Raw genomic sequence first — 19,194 nt, forward strand, 5'->3', positions numbered from 1 at the left:
AAATCATGCTATGCTTATCAAAGCACTGACAACTGTCTTCTACTTTACACTTCATCCCTTTCTTTACCTTGTGTTCTGTAATGCAGATGCCATGTCACCAATCTACTCCAAGAAGGGCTGGAAATATAGTTCACTGGTCCAGTGCTTGCCCAGCAGGCACAAGTTCTGGGCTCCATTCATAGCATGACAAACAGGAAGAGGATGGGGTTACCCACAACTTGAAGGTGGAATGGCAAGAAAGAAATGGGGGTGTTTGGTATTAAAGTCTCTTGCTCCATGATTCTTCATACTAGACCTGTGACAACTTTTACATTCATAAAGAATTTTTTTTTTTTTAATTTTTCGAGACAAGGTTTCTCTGTGTAGTTTTGCTCCTTTCCTGGAACTCACTTTGTAGACCAGGCTGGCCTTGAACTCACAGAGATCCACCTGGCTCTGCCTCCCGAGTGCTGGGATTAAAGGCGTGCGCCACCACCGCCCGGCCATAAAGAAATTTTAATTGTTTTTTTAAACACTTGTTTTAAGAGTCTTTTTTTGTCACTGATAGCAGATCCTATCTCATACACTTATCATCTAGGTCAGTTCTATTTTTAAATTATTTTGTATTCACAGACTTCAGGAAACCAGATCATAGATCCTAATCTAGTTCAGAAAAACACACTTTTTGCTAAGATCATATATGTTCCCTAGCCCCATGTTCTGACACATTATATAACTAATTAGAACACAGAAAATTTGATGTTACAATGATTTTAACATGATAGTGGAGGTAGTCTGGAACCATCAGCAATATATTTACTAATTACCTAACTACCTCTATCTGACTCACATATATCCTGATCCCAAAATCTCATGCATGCTGCAGGTTGAATATCACTTATCTGAAATCATTGGTACCAGAACTGTAACAAGCTTTGGATTTTTTTTTTTTTGCAGATTCTGGAATAATCTCCCCACCCCATCTCTGTGTTAGGTGTGTAATATGAAATACTGGGGATAAGACACGTCTTAAAAAGTCACTTGTATTTCTATATATTGAATAGACATAGCTAAAGCTGATTTTATTCAATTTTTTACAGTATCTATAATGTGACTGTGACCAGTCACATGAGGACTTGTGTCATTAAAGAAGCCTCAATTTTTGGAGCATTTCAGATTTTCAGATTAGGGATACTCAGCCTGTCATACACAATAGTTGGTTGTTCAAAATAAAACATTTGAGTTCTCATCTCATAAAACTCAGTAACTAGAAATGTAGTATGTAAGCCTAGAAATTATATCAATAATGTCTAAGTTATGCAGAACAGTGAACAGAAAAACCAGTTATAAAGGAGGGAAACAACAAATAAAAATGGTAGTGGTGCAACAGAGTCTCACATTATTACCTTGTATATGGAAAAATATGCTGACAATCGTGACATTACTCTTTTCTATTCTCTACCAGAACACCATTCTTTATACCTATAGCAACTATTTAGAGAGCATTCCTCATCATTTGTGACTGAAAGTGAGTCATGGCACACAAGTCAATTTTCTTTATTGACAAAAATCATTCCATCTATTCCTCTTATAGGTCAGTGTGCTTCTAAGAATCTTAATATTTCAAAAAGGTAACCAAAATGAACCTTGAAAACATCATTGGTAAGTCAAATGAGCCAGTCCCAAATTGCCACATAGTATATGACTCCATTTATATGAAAAACTGAGAATAGAAATAGAAGACTGGCCATTGCTTAATGTAGAAAATATAGAGAATAGCTAGAGGAATGAGGTTCCTTCTTAGTTCAATGATAGTGTTCCCAAATTATGGTGGTAATGCCCAACTCTAGGAACAAACTAAAATCCAATGAACGTACATTTAAAGATTTTACTTATTTGTATATGTGTGCCTATCGTGTATGCAGGTGCCCACAAAAACCCAGAAGGTGCTGAATGCCCTAGAACTATAGTTATATATTGTGAGCTACCTGAGGTGGGAGCTTTGTACCCAATATGGGTCCTCTGCAGGAGCACTAAAATTTTTTTTGGTTGTTTTAATTTTTTTTTTCCCAAGACAGGGTTTCTCTGTGTAGTCCTAGCTGTCCTGGAACTCACTCTATAGACCAGGTTGGCCTCGAACTCACAGAGATCCGCCTGCCTCTGCCTCCCAAGTGCTGGGATTAAAGGTGTGCACCACCACCGCCTGGTTTAAATTTTTATTTTATCTATGAGTGTTTTGCTTGCATGTATGTATGTGTACCACATATGTTCCTGCAGAAGTGAGAAGGCATCAGATTCCCTGGAACTGGTGTTATAGATGGTTGTGCCACTATGTGGCACTAGAAACTGAATCTGGGTCCTCTTAAAAAAAAAGCAGAAGATGCTCTTAATGGCTAGGCCATCTTTCCAGCCTAAAATTGAATCATACATTTAAATAAACAAACCATGAAGGTGTAAATTTTATCTCAAAGTTATTCAAAAGAGGGGGTGAAGAACAGACTTTAAAACAACTATTAGAAATGATATATATAGAACCTCCTAAAAAGATGAAAAAGGATGAAATGAAGCTAAGTAGGAACAATTTTTCAGACCTCTGATCAGGTACATCTTGGCAGCCTGGCAGGCAAAGCTAGTCGTATATTTGCGAAGGCTATCTGTTCTGTGTTCATTCCTTCCAATGTATTAGCCCTCATACAGCAACAATTAATTATTAGGACAGTACTTTATTAAGGGAACTAAATTACATTCACAGTAACTCGATTATTTAATTGTAATTACTTCCATCTGAGGCTAAGAACACAGTTAATAAGTAAGCCCAAAACTAGTTCAACTACCATATGCTGTATCACTCTGCTTTTTTCTGTTTTCAACAACAACATAAAAATCCATGGAATTTACTGAAAAAAAATGTGTAAGTTTAGGAGAGTTGGGAGTTAGCTAATAAAAGTCAAATGCAAGCTCTACTTGATTTCACTGCATTTATAGGAAGTTAGCCTGTGGAAAGTATTGAAATGCCAAAGAAGTTCCCATTTAAGTTTTATAGGAACTTTTCAGTCAGATCATATGAAAAATGTCAGAAAAAGAATATTAAAATGACAACTGGCAAATCTAATAAATATTGAATTAAACTGTAACTTAGTGACTCATAAAGGAGTTATCCATTTATAAATTCAGACTAGATGCTACCTGGCATATAAAAGATGATAAATGAGACATGAATAAAGATAGTAAACTCAAGTAGAATGTTCAATGGAACAATGGGACCATTCTTTTTTATAGTAATTCATTAAAACTTATGAATTGCTTATGTATTTATTGTGTATGGGAGGAAGCACAGGAGTGTATGTCAAGGTTAGAGGACAACTTGAAGCAGTTGGGTCTCTTTACCATGCGGGTTCTGGGGATCGAGAAGTCACAAGGCTTGGTGGCAAGTGCCTTTACCTGCTAAGCCATCTCACTGGCCCAACTGACATATCTACCTTAAAAAGATAAAAAATTACACTTGTTTTTTGTAAAATGTACCAGCTTTGTGGACTCCAAAGAATTTAAGACTGCTAAATATTGTGGTCCACTGCTTTATAGACCTCCTGACCATAAAAACAAACAAACAAACAGTAGGACAGACAGAGACTGGATGGTGGGGTCTACACCTTGTGGGCTCTGGCTGCACTAAAAGAGACATGAGATTGCAAGGACATGAGGCAACAAAGTGGTGACACAATTTCTTAGAAAGGAAGTGTGTCTTATCTGAAGGCATGCAGTGAGCCCTCTGCTCAGTGCCTCGGCACAGAGAGTTGTGCACCAGGGCTAGTCTAAAGCAACTGTTGAACTCAGGAAGTAGAAAGTTCATTTTCTGCACTAAATCACTTTGGCTGAGATGAGGAATAATGATTACCTGTAATGCTTGGATCACCTGATTAAAAACAATTATGCTGATTTCATCTATGGGCTTAAGTGAGAGGATGTTTTGTTTTTCTTTACTGTGCTAGGGATGGAACAGGGCCTCCTACATGTTAAACAAGTACTCTACTACTAATACTCCCCAGTTCTTATATATAGTCCTTTTTTTCAATTTTAAAAATTAAAATATAATTACATTATTTCCCCCTCCATCTTCACCCTACAAACTGATGGCCTCTGTTTCCTTTAATTTTACACACACACACACACACACACACACACACACACACACACACACACTTGCTGAGTTGCTTGTATGTATATGATTTCAGGGCTGACCATTTGGTATTGGATAACCAATTAGGGGGCTCATCCCAGGGAGACTCATTCTCCCTCCCTCAGCAGTGATTAGAGGCTGCCCTCTTTCATATGTTAGCTTGTCTATGGTGTCATATTGTTCAGGTCTTGCTAAGGCAGCCACACTGTTCAGGTATCATGAGTATAGCTTCCCTATCACTTTTAGGAGACACAACTGTGCAGCCTGCTGATCCTCCAGCTCTTAAAATCCTCCTGGCCCTCTTCCAGGAGCGTGCCTGAGCCTCAGGCACTGGAGTTTGTTGCAGATGTCTCACCTGGGCCGGCTACTCCACTCTCGGTTCTCTGGACTGGGATCAGTGGTGGCTTTGGGCAATGGTCCCCCTCTGCCTGCAGTCTTTTAAGGCATCCCTTTATAATGGCATGCTTCACTTTTAGGGCCACACTAACAATAGGTAAACAGTATAGCACAGCAAAGGCTCAACTATGGAGAAACCACACTAGCACATACTTTCAATGACCAACCTTCTCAAACAGTATAATTAGAGACTGTCTAGAGAAGGTTACTAACCTGTTTAATTTTCCTTTGAAATCAAGACTACTTTCCTGAGAACAAGGATTCAGGAAACAAATAAAAAGAAAAGGTTAAATAAGGTAAATTGGAGCAGAATAAGACTAGTGAGGCTCCCTCAGCATTAAAAGAATTTATCAAAGGACTATGAAGTTAAGAATCAGGAGATGCTGGGCAGGCGGTGGTGGTGCACACCTTTAGTGCCAACACTCTGGAGGCAGACAGATCTCTGTGAGTTAGAGGCCAGCCTGGTCTACAGAGCAAGTTCCAGGGCAGTCAGGGCTGTTTCACAAAGAAACCCTGTCTAGAAAACAAACAAACAAAAAACAAAAAGAAATAAACAAAAAAGTATCAAGAGAAATGATCAAAGAACTCTTCAGCATAAATTTAATTTTTTTTTTTTTTTTTTTTTCTGAGACAGGGTTTCAGTTCACTGTGTAGCCCTGGCTGTGCTGGAACTCAGAGATCTGACTGCCTCTCCTGAGTGCCTGGATTAAAGGTGTGTGCCACCCAGCTCATAAAGTAAAAATGTAAATAAAAATATTAGTAAAAGAATAATCTCTGCTTTAAAAATTTAAGTGTGTAACCTTCATTTTCTTTAACCTATACACAATTTAATAAAAACACAGTATTTTAGGAGAAAAAGAATATAAAACATTACAAAATATGTCCTATGGCTTTTATTTCTATGTTTATAGAAGATATGTACCTCACAGATCTGACTAGTCAAGCTCTTTGTACATAACAGATTGAAACCAAATTAAAATGAGGAAACAAACTAGCTAGAAACTTGGATCAGATTATATTCAAGCTAGCAGGCCTCCAATAGTCCAAGTCTTAGAGTATTTGAGGATTTAGAATCACTTCATAATATTTCCAAGAAATCATAAAAACTGGACAAGTGAAGTTCTTCAGTATTATACTTTAAAAATTATTGGGGAAGTAGAGACTTTTGTAGCCCAACTAGCTGTAGATTAAAGGTTTAATTCTCTAAAAATAAAATCTTGCTTAAGAAATAAGTAGGTCTGGAAGACATGTTTAATCCCAAGTGTGTAGAATAAAAGTTTTATTTTTTTTCTTAAAAAAAAATAAGAAGAAAAAGGAGGAGGAGGAGGAGAAGAAGAAGAAAAAGAAGAAGAAGAAATAAGTAGGCCTAGAAAGATATGCGAGTATCACTGTTTTTCATGATTGGGGAAATAAATTTAAAAAAACGTCATCTGTGGTGTTTATTTCTTCATCTTGTTTTTGATTCCAGATTCATTATTTCTTGGGAACTTAGTAACCCAAGTAACATTCACCCACAGAGCCGTGCATGAAAAATGAGTGGAATGGGTGGGCATTCAGTTGCATCTGAGGAAGGACTGGGTCAAATCACCTTTTGGGAATCCCGACTTTGTATCCTAACCTAGTAGGCTTTCCTTCCATTGCTTGATTAAAAAAGGCTTTCATATATTTCCACCTTTAGCTTGCAGAGGTATTAGAGTGTGTGTCAATTCTAAAAGAAATAATTCACATCTTGATATGGTACTCAAACAAAGGTTGCACCACTAAAACAAAAGATTAAATCCTCAAGTCAAACAATTCAATTCCCTTCCTTATCTGATTAAACTTATTTTTTTTTTACCAACTATACAGTAGTATAAAATTACAGTGGCAGTCTCTCATGTAATGTGAATTTTATGGTTACCCTAAAAAGCTCTTTGGTGAGATAAAGATCTTACAGAATTCTTGCTAACAAATGTAGAAGAGACAGCAGAGTAAGGAAAGTCATCATTACACCACAGATGATATGCCTTATACTGTGGGTATCACACTGGTCTTTTAGCAACACCAGGAGTGGGGTAGACAGGTACATAAAGCCTCTATGTGTGATACAGGGTTGAGTGTGATTCAGAGAACAGTAACAAACTGCACCACATGATGAAGAAGCAGACAAAGCTCAAATGTGAGAGTCACAGGACCAGGACCCACCCAGCTCCTGTGATGAGTTCATAACATCAAACAAAAAGAAGAGGAACTGCCCCAAATAAAAAGAGACAGACAGAATGACCTGGACTTACCTTTAAAATATCTCAAGCAAGGGAAAGTGAAAGAGAAAAGGCTAAGAGAAACAATTGTGACAAACCCTAACTCAGTGCTTCTCAACCTTCCTAAGGCTGTGACCCATTACTCTAGTTCCACATGCTGTGGGGACCCCCTCAACCATAAAATTACTTTCATTGCTACTTCATAACTATAATTTTGCCACTGTTATGAATTGTAATGTAAACATCTGTGTTTTCCGATGATCTTAGGTCACAGGGATCATTTGACCCACAAAGGGGTCTCAACCGCTGCTGGAACCACTGAGAAGGCAAATGGGAGCACTCATACTACTGAGTATGTTTACAGCTCTTCCTAACAAAACCTAAGCCCCTTGCAAACAGCAGTTTGAAAAGCAGCATAGTTGAGCTGGCTGTGCTGGCCCAGGCCTGCAGTCCCAGCACTCAGGAGGCAAAAACAGGCGGAGCTCTGCTGAGTTCGAGGCCAGCCTGGTCTATGCAGCAAGTTCCTTTTTTTTTTTCTCTTGGCCTTGGCTTTTTTTTTTTTTTTTTTTTTTACAATTCGGTTCTACATATCAGCCACGGATTCCCTTGTTCTCCCCGCTCCCTCCCGCCCCTCTCCCCTTCCCCCCAGCCCACCTCCCATTCCCACCTCCTCCAGGGCAAAGCCTCCCCCCCGGACTCAGTCCAGGTAGGTCCAGTCCCCTCCTCCCAGGCCAAGCCAAGCGACCCTGCATAAGCCCCAGGTTTCAAACAGCCAACTCATGCAATGAGCACAGGACCCGGTCCCACTGCCTGGGTGCCTCCCAAACAGATCAAGCCAATCGACTATCTCACCCATTCAGAGGGCCTGATCCAGTTGGGGGCCCCTCAGCCATTGGTTCATAGTTCATGTGTTTCCATTCGTTTGGTTATTTGTCCCTGAGCAGGCTACATGGTGAGACTTTATCTCAAACAACAACAAAACAAAACAAAAGCAACAACAACAAAAAAAAGCAAAGTAAGATAGTTGAGTCTAACAAATAATACTAATCTCAGGCAGAAAATAAAGGGAACCCATGGCTAAAAGCCACCTTCCTGGTTTTTCAGTGTGTAGAAGTAGGCTAAATATGGGAAACACCCTTTTCTCTTTGAATAAAACAGCCACATAGCTATAGAACACAAATATTGTTTTATACCTGAAATACATTCTTTTACTGAAAAATCTATAACACAGAACAAGCAGTTTTACAGAACACACACACACACACACACACACACACACACACACACACACACAACACACACACACACACCCCAAGAAGAGGCAGAGTCTCCAAATACAAACATACATCCATCCTTTTATGGATGCAGCTGTCCACTCCTCAGAACTGTCAAGCTTTCACAGAACTGAGTTGTAAATGGGTGGTGGCAGTGAACTGAAACAGAGAACTGAGACACACAAAATAGAAGTCACAGCCACATTCCAGAACTGAATGATGCTTTTCCTCTTGTTTACATTCGATTACTTCACATCTTCTTTGAGATAGTATCTTAACACACAACATTCGCAACATATTCCACACATGGTGCTGACTTAAGGGTCTATTGAGTTCACTTTGTAAATTCTCTTCCCAGGAGGTTCAAAGTAAAGCAGAAAGAAAGAAAAAAAAAAAATCAATAGCCTTCCAGAAGTAGCTTCAAATCACAAAACATTCTGCTTCTAATCAGAACAATGGTTTTGTAGTTCTGGGGATTGTTTAGGCAAGTGTCCCACCATATATAAATATATCTCCAGTCCTATAGAACTGATTTAACCCCTCCCCTTTTTAAAGAGCTATTTCTTTCAGAAAATCTATAGAAAAAAATTTCTACAGGATTGGAGAGATGGTGCAGTGCATGGTTAAGATCAATGGCTGTTCTTCTAGAGTACCTGGGTTTGATTCCCAGCACCCATATGGCAGCTCACAACTGTAACTGTTCCAGGGACTATGATAATTTACTTCTGTCTTCTGTGGGCACTGCATGTAGGTGGTGCACAGATATGCACACAGGCAAAAAACATCCATACACATAAATATAAACACTTTAAGAATCTACAACCAGGCGTGGTAACTCATACCTGTAAGTCTAATAAAAGGTGTGCTGCAAGTTGAGGTTTGAGCTATAGAGTGAATTCAAGGTTAAGTGCTGGTTATAGAGTAACCTTCTCTCTTAAACAGAGGCTAAGCATAGTAGTACATGTCTGTAATCCTAATACTTGGCAGGCAGAGGCAGGAGGACTGGTGCATGTTCAAGACTAGCCTGAGCTAAATAGTCAGACCCTATCTCAAGGCTAGAGAGATGGCTCGGTGGTTTAGAACATGTTCTTACAGAGAACCAGGGTTGTGTTCCCAACACCCCTATGACAGCTAACAACAGTCTGTAACTCTAGTTCCAGAGGATCCAATACCTCTTCTGACCTTTGCATGCTCCTGCATGCATGTGCTACACACATATATTCAGGCATACACATGAAATATTTTAAAAATCAAATAAATGCAACAAACAAACATCCCTAGATATTCTCTGCAAGGCCTTTTTAATAGCTCTGAAGACCTGTTAGAAACTTGTTAACATGTTCTCATGGGCAAGCAACTCCAACTATGAAACAAATTCATCCACCCAGCACTCAGGATCTTATATGAATTGGCCCAGATTTGAACCTTATTCTCCTGCACTATTCTTCAAATACTGCATCGTAGTATTTGTGGTTCCTTAAAGATGCCTTCCTATCTTTGTTTTTGATTACTTCTACTATCTGCACATCCTGAGCATCCCCAATCATTTGATGAAAACCTGTCGCCTTTCATGTTCTGTCTTAAACAGCTCTCTCCCTGCATACATATCTGCCTGATTCCCTAATCCTTCCTATGAAGTTCAGTCTTCTTTCTGTCCTTCTGTCCTTTCTCCACCTTTATTGGTCTGCTGGATACCTGTCTAATCTGAGGTTCTGTGTGACACAGCATTGACACTACAAATTATCAAAGAAGTTGTTATGTTCTCATGGCATAAATAGTGAAATGGTGGGGAAAAAATTCTGTCCCAGAAACCTAAATGTGACCTTAGGACAAAGGTCTTTGCAGTTGTAATTAGGGATCGGGAGCTGGTTGTGGTAGTTTAAATCCCAGAAACTGCAAAGTGGAAACAGGAGAATCAGTGCAATTCAGGCCAGCCTGGTCTACACAGCAGTTCTAGGCCAGCTGGGGCTGCAAAGCAATTCTGTCTCAAAAACCAAAAAGAAGTTAAGGGTTCTGAGACTAGATCTGTTTAGATTGTGTAGATTATACATCTGTTGACAAGAGTTTTCTGAGGAAAATCTAGGGAAAAAGTTAGGAAGGATTCTTCCTAGAGGCACTGGGGGAGCTCAGTAGTCTTGCTGTCGCCCTGATCTCTACCTTCTGGACTTCGGAACTGTGAGAGCGTGCATCTCTGTTGCTAGAAGCATCAACTCTGCAGTCGTGTTACGGTGACTCTAGGGAACCCATCATTCTCTTTGTCCCATTTCCACTGTAATCACTTTTCCTCACACGCTTTACCTGTCGCAGTGGTTCTGCAGCTGTCTTTGCACAGGACTCTGAGCTTCCTTCACCCACTGCAATGCATCTGGACACTCTCCTGAAGCTGGCAGCATAAACTCTGATAAGTGATGGGCTATGGAGATGTCTGTTCTGGCCCCTGACTTGTTAACCTCAAGAAATTACTTCTTTGGGGCCTGGAGAGATGGCTCAGTGGATAAGAGCACTGGCTACTTTTTCGGGACCCCTGTTCAATTCCCAGCACCCACATGGCTCACAACTACCTGTCACTCCAGTTTCTGGGGATCTGACACCTTCACACAGACATACATGCAGACGAAACACCAATGCACATGAAATAAAAGTAAATTACTTTTTTAAAAGAAATTACTTCTTTGATCTTTAATTTTATCATCCATGAACTGTTTTCAGAATAGTTGTAAGGAGGAAATAAGTAATGCCTGTTATGCTATAGATACACAATGTTTTCAGTGCAGGCTAATTCATGTAAAAGTTAGCTGTAGCTATTGATACTGCTTTGTCATTTAAAGAAAAAAATCTTAAAAGTTTCCTTCTGGACCAGATGTGATTGTGTATACCTTTAATCCCAGCACCTGGGAGGCACTGAGTTTGAGGTCAGCCTAGTCTACATCTACAAAGAGAGTTCTAGGACATCCAGAACTACATAGTGAGACCCTGTCTCAAAAGTAATATATATATATATATATGTATATATATATATATATATTACTTTTGACTTGTTTTCATACACAAAATTGAAAAGCCAAAAGACTGAATTTTTTTTTTTTTATTTTCCAGACAGCATTTCTCTGTGTAGCCTTGGCTGTCCTGGAACTCAATCTGTAGACCAGGCTGGTCTTGAACTCACCGAGAGATCTGCCTGCCTCTGCCTCCCGAGTGCTGAGATTAAAGGTGTGCAGCACCACCACCCGCCTAGCAGATTGAAGAAACTTTAATTACAGTCATGCACACGATTCAGTTCAAGCTGCAGAAACTAGATCCTATTTTAAGTTTAAAGCACAAAGTATAATTTCACATGCTCAGATTTAGGAGAGAATAAGAAAGAAATGTAGGTAGTTCATAATGGTTTTGGTTTGTTTAGATGAATTTAACAAACAGGTAATAAGAACCATCCAATCTCCAAATCAAAAAAAAATTAAGGCAACACACTAACTATTGTAAGAAAGTTTTTTTCCGTCTAAGGTAGTTTGCTCCAAAGCATTCCATAAACCTCCACATGATAAAACTTTTTGTTTTAAAACAAACATGCCAGGCAGTGGTGGCGCACGCCTTTAATCCAAGCACTCAGGAGGCAAAGCCAGGTGATCTACAGAGTGAGATCCAGGATAGGCACCAAAACTACAGAGAAACCTTGTCTTGAAAAAAAAAACCAAACAAACAAACAAACTTTCGTTTCACACAATATCCCCACCACACCCACACCCTTGCAATTCCAGAACTTGATCGTTTGAAGTGTTGACCCCTTTCTCCTTTTCATCATTTCCTTTGCACCAATTTTAAAACTAGCCAGTCACTAAAGACAGAAGTCTGGGGGCTGGAGAGATGGCTCTTCCAGAGGTCCCGAGTTCAATTTCCAGTTTCCAGCACCCATATGGTGGCTCACAACCATCTGTAATGAGATCTGGCTCCCTCTTCTGGCCTGCAGGGATACATGCAGACAGAACACTGTATACATAATAAATAAATAAATCTTAAAAAAAAACCCAAAAAAACAAAAACAGGGGTTGGGGATTTAGCTCACTGGTAGAGCACTTGCCTAGCAAGCGCAAGGCCCTGGGTTCGGTCCTCAGCTCTGGGAGGGGGGTTGGGGGGTGCGGACACTGAAGTCTGAATGAAGCTATTAATGTTGAGAATATAAAGATACCATCATAAGAGGAGATGCATGCTCATACTGGCAGTACCACACTTATTCTTTTGCTCTTAATTAAACTAATAGATTAAATTTGCTAAAAGAAGTAAGGAACTGCTTCATACAAGCACCTGTCTAGTTAGGAAAACATTGTAAATTAAATGAGACAAATTTTAAGACAACATATAGAATTAGCCCTTTACTGAGGCCTATGGTTCATAAAGCAAATTTTATAAATAAGGTAAAAAATTTTACTAATCCAAGTGACCCAAATTTTATAAAATAAAAATGAAAATAACAAGCAAACTTCATTTTAAGGGATGCTAATAAATGAAAACAGGTAAATTGGAGGAAGTACCAATATAAAAACATTCACTTTTATTGACAAGCAGTTCTTCGATCCTTAACATTAAATTCATAAAAATTCAGGTTGCATTAACTTTCCCACAGCAATTCATAACACAGGGTTCATTTGCAATACTAAATGGCTTCCTTTCCCTTGACACTGTAGGCTGACTTCAACTCCATAGACGGAGGCCTGGAGCAACTAACTCTTTGGCATGACTGTCCTTAGGGTAGATGGAAGGCCCAGGCTGGCTTTCCGAGAGTGGCCAACCCAAAATGAGGCCACTGGCCAGCTATTCATGGGCCAGCTGGCATGGAAAAAAGTGTCTAGTTCTTACCTCCAGAGCAGAGAAGGTTTATCCAGCTGGATTTCAAAGGATGGCACTAACTGGAATGCTCACAATTCCTTTTCAACCATCTGGCATTCTTTTAAAACCCTCAATTTACACAGCATCACATTTTGAGGTCTGAAATGCTCAGATTATAAGAGTTCCCATTATGCATCTAGATAAGAAAGTAGAGTAACTGCCAAATTAATTCAAGAAACAATTTCTAAAACTAAAAACTACCCTCAGTTTTAGCTTTAAAAGGCCCATGGTTAAGTAAATTTCCAAAATAAAAAAAAAATCAAGACAAATAATAAGAAAATAAACTAAACAACAACAAAACAACTTAACACATAGAAACACATTTCGTAAGTCTAAGTAAAGTCTAGCCCTTTCTAGTGGGATTTAGACAGCTTGTCTATATCCTTCATGTGGTTCTCAAAGGAGGTTGAACTGCTACATACACTGCCTGCCTAGCTTACTAGCAGGTCAGTTACCTGGAAAAAAAAAAATCTGTTTGGCAGGTATGTAACACACAAACACATATCTGAGGGTGTTTTTCTATAATCCTAGCCTAACTTGCAGAGGTAGAGCCTTGAGGTAGAGCCTCAAGGTCATCTTCAGCCCCTAGTTAACTAAGTTCAAGGCCTGCCCGGATTACATGAAATACTGTCTCAAATAACCAAAATAAATAAGTAAAGCTATTTGATGACAAACTGGGCATCTGAAAGGTTGTTTTTTGTTTGTTTGTTTGTTTGTTTTCAAGACAGGGTCTCTCTGTGCAGCTTTAGCTGGCCTGGATCTCGCTCTGTAGACCAGGTGGCCTCTAGACCACCTGTCACTGTCTCCTGGGTGCTGGGATTAAAGGCGTGCACCACTGCCACTACCTCGGCTAGAATTTGAAAGTTTTAGCATACAACTATAACCTTACCATACAGGTGATGAAAGAGGTCTGTCAAGCTGGAGGCCAGCCTGGCTGACACAGGGAGATCCAGGCCAACCGGAGCTACACAATAGTGAAACTGACTCAAGAAGGAAAAGGAAATTAGTAAATAAGATAACAACATGGAGTAACTTGAAGAAGGAACCTTTGAGCCAAATAAACAAATAGGACTTGGCTCAAAATTAAACCATTTTATCAAATGATCAATTTACCAAACTGCTAAGAAGTGGTATAAACTGCTCATTTGTTAACTATAGGTCTTTTTGGTTTTTCTTTTGGTTTTTTTGGACAGGCTTTCTCTATGTAATAGCCTTGGAACTCTCTTTATAGACCAGGTTGGCCTGAAACTCACAGAGATACCCTGGGTTTAAAGGCATGTGCCACCACCCCACCTGGCCAACTACAGATCATTTTACTAATCTATCACATGATATAATCTGGGGAACAAATGGGCACAAAATGGGAGCGGGAGGAAGAAGAGCAAAGAAAAAAAGACCGTATTTATGAGCAATATATCTTCTAGACAAAAATATTAAAGAGAAGGCTGGTGAGATGGTCCAGAGGGTAAAGTTGCTGGCCTACAAGCCTGATAACCTGAGTTCAATCTCCTGGGCCCTGTAGACCAGGCTGGCCTCAAACTCAGTGATTCCCCTGCCTCTGCCTCCCAGATGCTGGGATTAAAGGTTTATACCATCACTGCCCAGCAACTTTTAGTGTAGAAAAAAATGAATAAAACAAAAATCGTGATTTTCTTATTAGAAAAATTTAAAGGCAAGAGCTACCTGACCAGGCTGAAAAGTGACTTACAGAATAGATAAGGTTCTTGCCTTCCTGTTGCTAGCATTCTAGTGGGGCTAAGAGACAAAAAGTAAGTCAACAATACCAGTTAGGGATGACAGGTCCTACATAAAGAGACAGGCAAAGCGTGTGCTTCTCACTTGAGACATTTAACTATCAGGTAAACAGGACAAACTGATGAGAGATAAAAAGAAGTTTATTAAATTTGGTATTCTGTTTTTAAAGATGGACGTGAGAACATGCCTGTGAGCCGAGAGACCTGTGTACAGTTAATGATGCAAGAGAGAGGGTACAAATACAGGAACTGTGAGTAGTGAAGGGATATGAGACAAAGAATGGGGGAGGAAGGTGGTTTCTGGTATGAAGAAGTCCAGAGTCCTAAGGACAGGTTTCCAGAGTTGGTGAGAGGAAGAGGAGGGGCTTCTGTCTGAGATCTTCTAAACCTTTAGAGTCTTAGGAAAGAGAGAGAGAGAAAGGGAAGGAGGGAGGCAGGCAGGCAGGAAGGAAGGGCTAAGTCATTCTTGAAAAATTAAAGTTCAGCCAGGTGTAGTGGCACACAGCTTTAATCTGGCAAAGGCAGGCAGTTCTGAGCTGAAGGCCACACTGGTCTATAGAGAAACTCTGTCTCGAAAATAAACAAATTCTACACTGTAAAACCCAAACCTATCAAATCATAAAAGTTTACCTTCACTAATTTAAGGTCTTTAAAACAACAACAACAACTTCTTAGTCCTCCACGGCAGGGCCATCTTTCCATTTGCATCCCCTTTTACCTGAGAAATGTTTTTATGTGTCCTCAGGAATACAGGCATATAAAACTGGTTTAAAATCAAACCAAACATTTACTGATAATGAACTTAAAGCAATTTTATTTTAAAATAACTCTTTGGCATACACAATTTTACCACTTATTAAAGACAAGGGGAAAATCTGTGTATTGATACATGGACATGTTTGTTGACTTTTATATAGAGAATTAAATTGTGGCTAAATATTTGATACTGCACAGAACATCCCTATTTTCAGAGGTGACTGATCTTTTGACTTTATAATGTCAATGCTGAAATGCCGCTTTATATCAATATATAGTACAAAATGGAAGAAGTGTGCTTAGGACCTATGATGATTCATGTTGATTTTCAACTTGATGGGACTTAGAATATCATAAAAACACACCTCTGGGTGTGTCTATAAAGGTATCCCCTGCCCCTAAAAGGTTTGACTGAAGAGGAAAGACTGGGCTAGAAAAACAGTCCAGCAGTTGAGAGCATTGGCTGCTCTTCCAGAGGACTGAGGTTCAATTCCCAGCATCCACACAGCCACTCACAACTGTCTGCTACTCCAGTTTCAGAGAATCTGATGCTCTCCTCTGGCTTCCTCTGGCACCAGGCAAGCACGTTGGTACACAAACACACTTGCAGGGAAAACTTCCATACATATAAAACAAAATAATAATTTTCAAAAAAAAGGGAAGCCCCTGAATGGGAATGGTGGTATCCTCAGATGCTGGAAGGAAATGGAGCATCAGCATGTATCATTCTCTGCTTCTCCATAAGACACAATGTGACCAGAGCCTTATACTCCCGTCTTAGACTCCCCTACCATGATCCCCTCATGCTGTCAGCCCAAACAGACCTTTAGCCATTTGTCAGGTATTTCTGCCACAGCAAGGAGGGAAAATAACTAATACGAGGCCATTTCTGAAGTTGCTGGAAATCTAATCCCAAACCAAAACTCAAACGATGATTTTTTTAAAAATGAAATTCAAGTTAGCAACTCAAATAGCTTTGTTTTGAGATAGGGTCTCACTATGTAACCCTGGCTGGTCTGGAACTCATTATGTAGACCAGGTTGGCCTTGAACTCAGAGATCTTTCTGCCTGTCATTGCCTCCTGAATATCCTGGTCTATATAGTGAGTTCCATGTGGTAAGATCCTCTCTGAAAAAAAAAAAAAAGAAAAGAAAAAAAGAAAATTAAACACGGTATTGCGCATGCTAAGCAAATATGCACTATCCAACTAAACTACACCTCCAGCCCCTTGAATTAATTTTTGACCACTGAACATTCAGAAACTTCTGATTGTTAATTACTTGTGACTCCCACATCCAGTTATGCAATCCCATCCATGTTGGGGTGTGACCCACGGTTTAAGAAAAAATGCATAAGGCAAGAATTTTATTAAGAATAACTGACTGTCATCCAACCAGTGGAAAATTTCCTTCAAATTAAAAGCAAATGTTTTAGGTAGGGAGTCTATACATAAACAGATTCTGTGGAGGTTAACATTTCATTTTGTACTAAAATTTTACTAGGAATGAAAATATATGTGACTCAAAAATAAATAATTTTGAAGAGAATCTTAAAGAAAACTGAACTCACAATTATTCATATATAAACTCCTCAGTTTTTTTCCACCACCACTATTGTGAATCAAAAGACCGTAACAAAAATATTTCCAAAATGTGCTTTTTCACTCTGTAAAATTAGAAGGGTAAAAAAGAAACCAAAATATCATTATCCAACTAGAGTAATAACTATCTTATAAAATTTAAAAAAATCTATCTTAAAGCAAAATAACAAGATATAGCTTGCTTGTTTGTTTGTTAAGACAAGGTCTCATTATGTAGTTCTGGCCTGGATATTCCGATATAGATCAGACTGGCCTTGAAATCACAGAGATCCTCCTGTCTCTTCCTCCCAAGTGATGGGCTGAAAGGCCTTGGCTGCCACACCTGGCTAGTACTAGCTCAATGACCTCTTTTTGGCTGTTTAAGTGAACAGGCAGAAGGCCCTTCAAGTCAGAGTCTATGGGACCCAGCAGTGCTTCCCACCCTCTTTGTGGGATGAAAACAATGAAAAAAATAAAAGGTGGTGTTTTCTGGTAGTCATGTAAGATGAGCTGTTGAGCTGGGTTGCACAACCAAACACACGAGAATTCAGATCAAAGCCAGGGTGCATGCAAGGATAATATGCAATAAAATCCTTTGCCAAAGCATTGGGGGGGGGGGGGGGGGTAGGGCACGGGGAGACCGGACAAACAAGGAGGTAGAGAGAACCTGCTGGACCACCTCTTCCTAAGGCAGGGAGGCAAGAAATGCAATCCACCTGTACTGAAGAGTGGGTAAAGCAGTGCCCTAGATACATGGGAGTATTCCTATAGATATGCATACAACGACCTATTATCAATCAACCAAGTCCAGAAAGCAATGTTCTGGATGTTGGCGTATCCCTGACACATAAATATATCGCCACTAACCCCAAAAGCAATGTGTTCTAAATATACAGCGACATGAATACAGACTCACACTTTCAATGAACAGACCCACTGGTTTTACAACAAGAAACACCAAAAAAAAAAAAAAAAAAACCCAAAAAACAAAAACCACCTCCCCCCCCCCCCCCCGAAATAACACCAGGGACGGACGGGTAAAGATGTGAAGTTATCCTCACACTTCTTTTCCGTATGCCCTTTTAGACGATCTCATTTGACAGGACACACACCCCTTGGGTCTCCGGAAACAAAGCGGGGGTCATTAATTCTCTGGCCTGTGGGTGCACACACGCCCCCCCCCCCCATAGATGATGAGGTCGCCATATGACTTTCACTAGTAAACAAGCCAGTGCAGACCACTGCCTTGCACAGTGTGACAAGCAGGCACGAGACAAGCACCACAAAGGAAGGAGTGGCTCGGGACCCGAGAGAAACCCACTGCCACACCGCCGTCGCCGAGACGCGCGTCCGTCTCTACCACCAAGCGGAGGCAGCGGCTCCTCCATCCTCCGCCCATCCCGCCTCCCCCGCCCGGGCCCAGCCCGAGGTGACCTCCCGGTGACAGCCCGCGCCGCCCTTTGTGCGGGTGTGTGGGCACTGCCCCGCGGCCCCCGCGGTCTCGGGGCGGGTGCGAGGCCGGCGCGCTGCCCTCAGCATCCCAGAGCCCGACCTGCGGAGCCTGCGCCTCAGCCTGCGCCCCGGCCGCGCGGCCCCCAGGCCCGTCCTCCCCTCACTCACCCGGGCGGTGGGCAGCAGGCGTGAGGGCGGCGGCGCCCGGCGGCAGCTTTCGGGCGGCGAACTGGTAGCGAGCGGCGTCCGCGAGTGCGAGCCGCTGAGCTGGCGGTGGCGACGGCTAGCTGCGGCCCCGGCGAGGGGCGGGCCCGGCGGGGGAGGGGCGGGCGCCGCGCCTCTCATTCATGCCGCGGAGGCGGGGTGTGGGACCCGGATGCCCGGGCAAGCCCCGCCTCCTCGCTGAGGGCGCGCGGCTTCACTGTCTGCAATGCGCAGGCGCGGCGCTCCAGCGCGAGGCTAGGCTGCTTCCCTACCCTGTAGGTAGGGTGGGTTTATGATGCTGAGCTACAAGGTTCTTATCTTCTCAGCTGTTTGGTGTTTTTCCGAGTCTCTGAACATGTTTAACAGTTAAAAGAATGAGACGTGGCTTATGGCGTAGCATCCGGCCCAAGAGTCCTCAAAGGTGGGGTACCCCCAGTTAGAGGTTCCACAGATGCAGACTCAGTGCCTGCACGGACGGTGGAAGTATATTCAAGAAACAGTG

At 41.1% G+C, this 19,194-nt stretch overlaps 1 protein-coding gene across 1 annotated transcript in view; it reads right to left on the reverse strand.

Moving 5' to 3' along the window:
* Positions 1 to 18,819, reverse strand: part of Rnf24 (ring finger protein 24) — a 46,530-nt gene extending 27,711 nt beyond the window's left edge. The window contains exon 1 of the mRNA XM_052726061.1: positions 18,657 to 18,819. The gene's annotated coding sequence lies outside the window, so the exon portion shown is untranslated. The remainder of the gene's footprint in view (positions 1 to 18,656) is intronic.
* Between the last annotated feature and the right edge of the window lie 375 nt (positions 18,820 to 19,194).

Source organism: Peromyscus californicus, unplaced genomic scaffold (genome assembly GCF_007827085.1).
Source record: "Peromyscus californicus insignis strain IS unplaced genomic scaffold, ASM782708v3 Scaffold_7__1_contigs__length_154581171, whole genome shotgun sequence".
Lineage (NCBI taxonomy): Eukaryota > Metazoa > Chordata > Mammalia > Rodentia > Cricetidae > Peromyscus > Peromyscus californicus.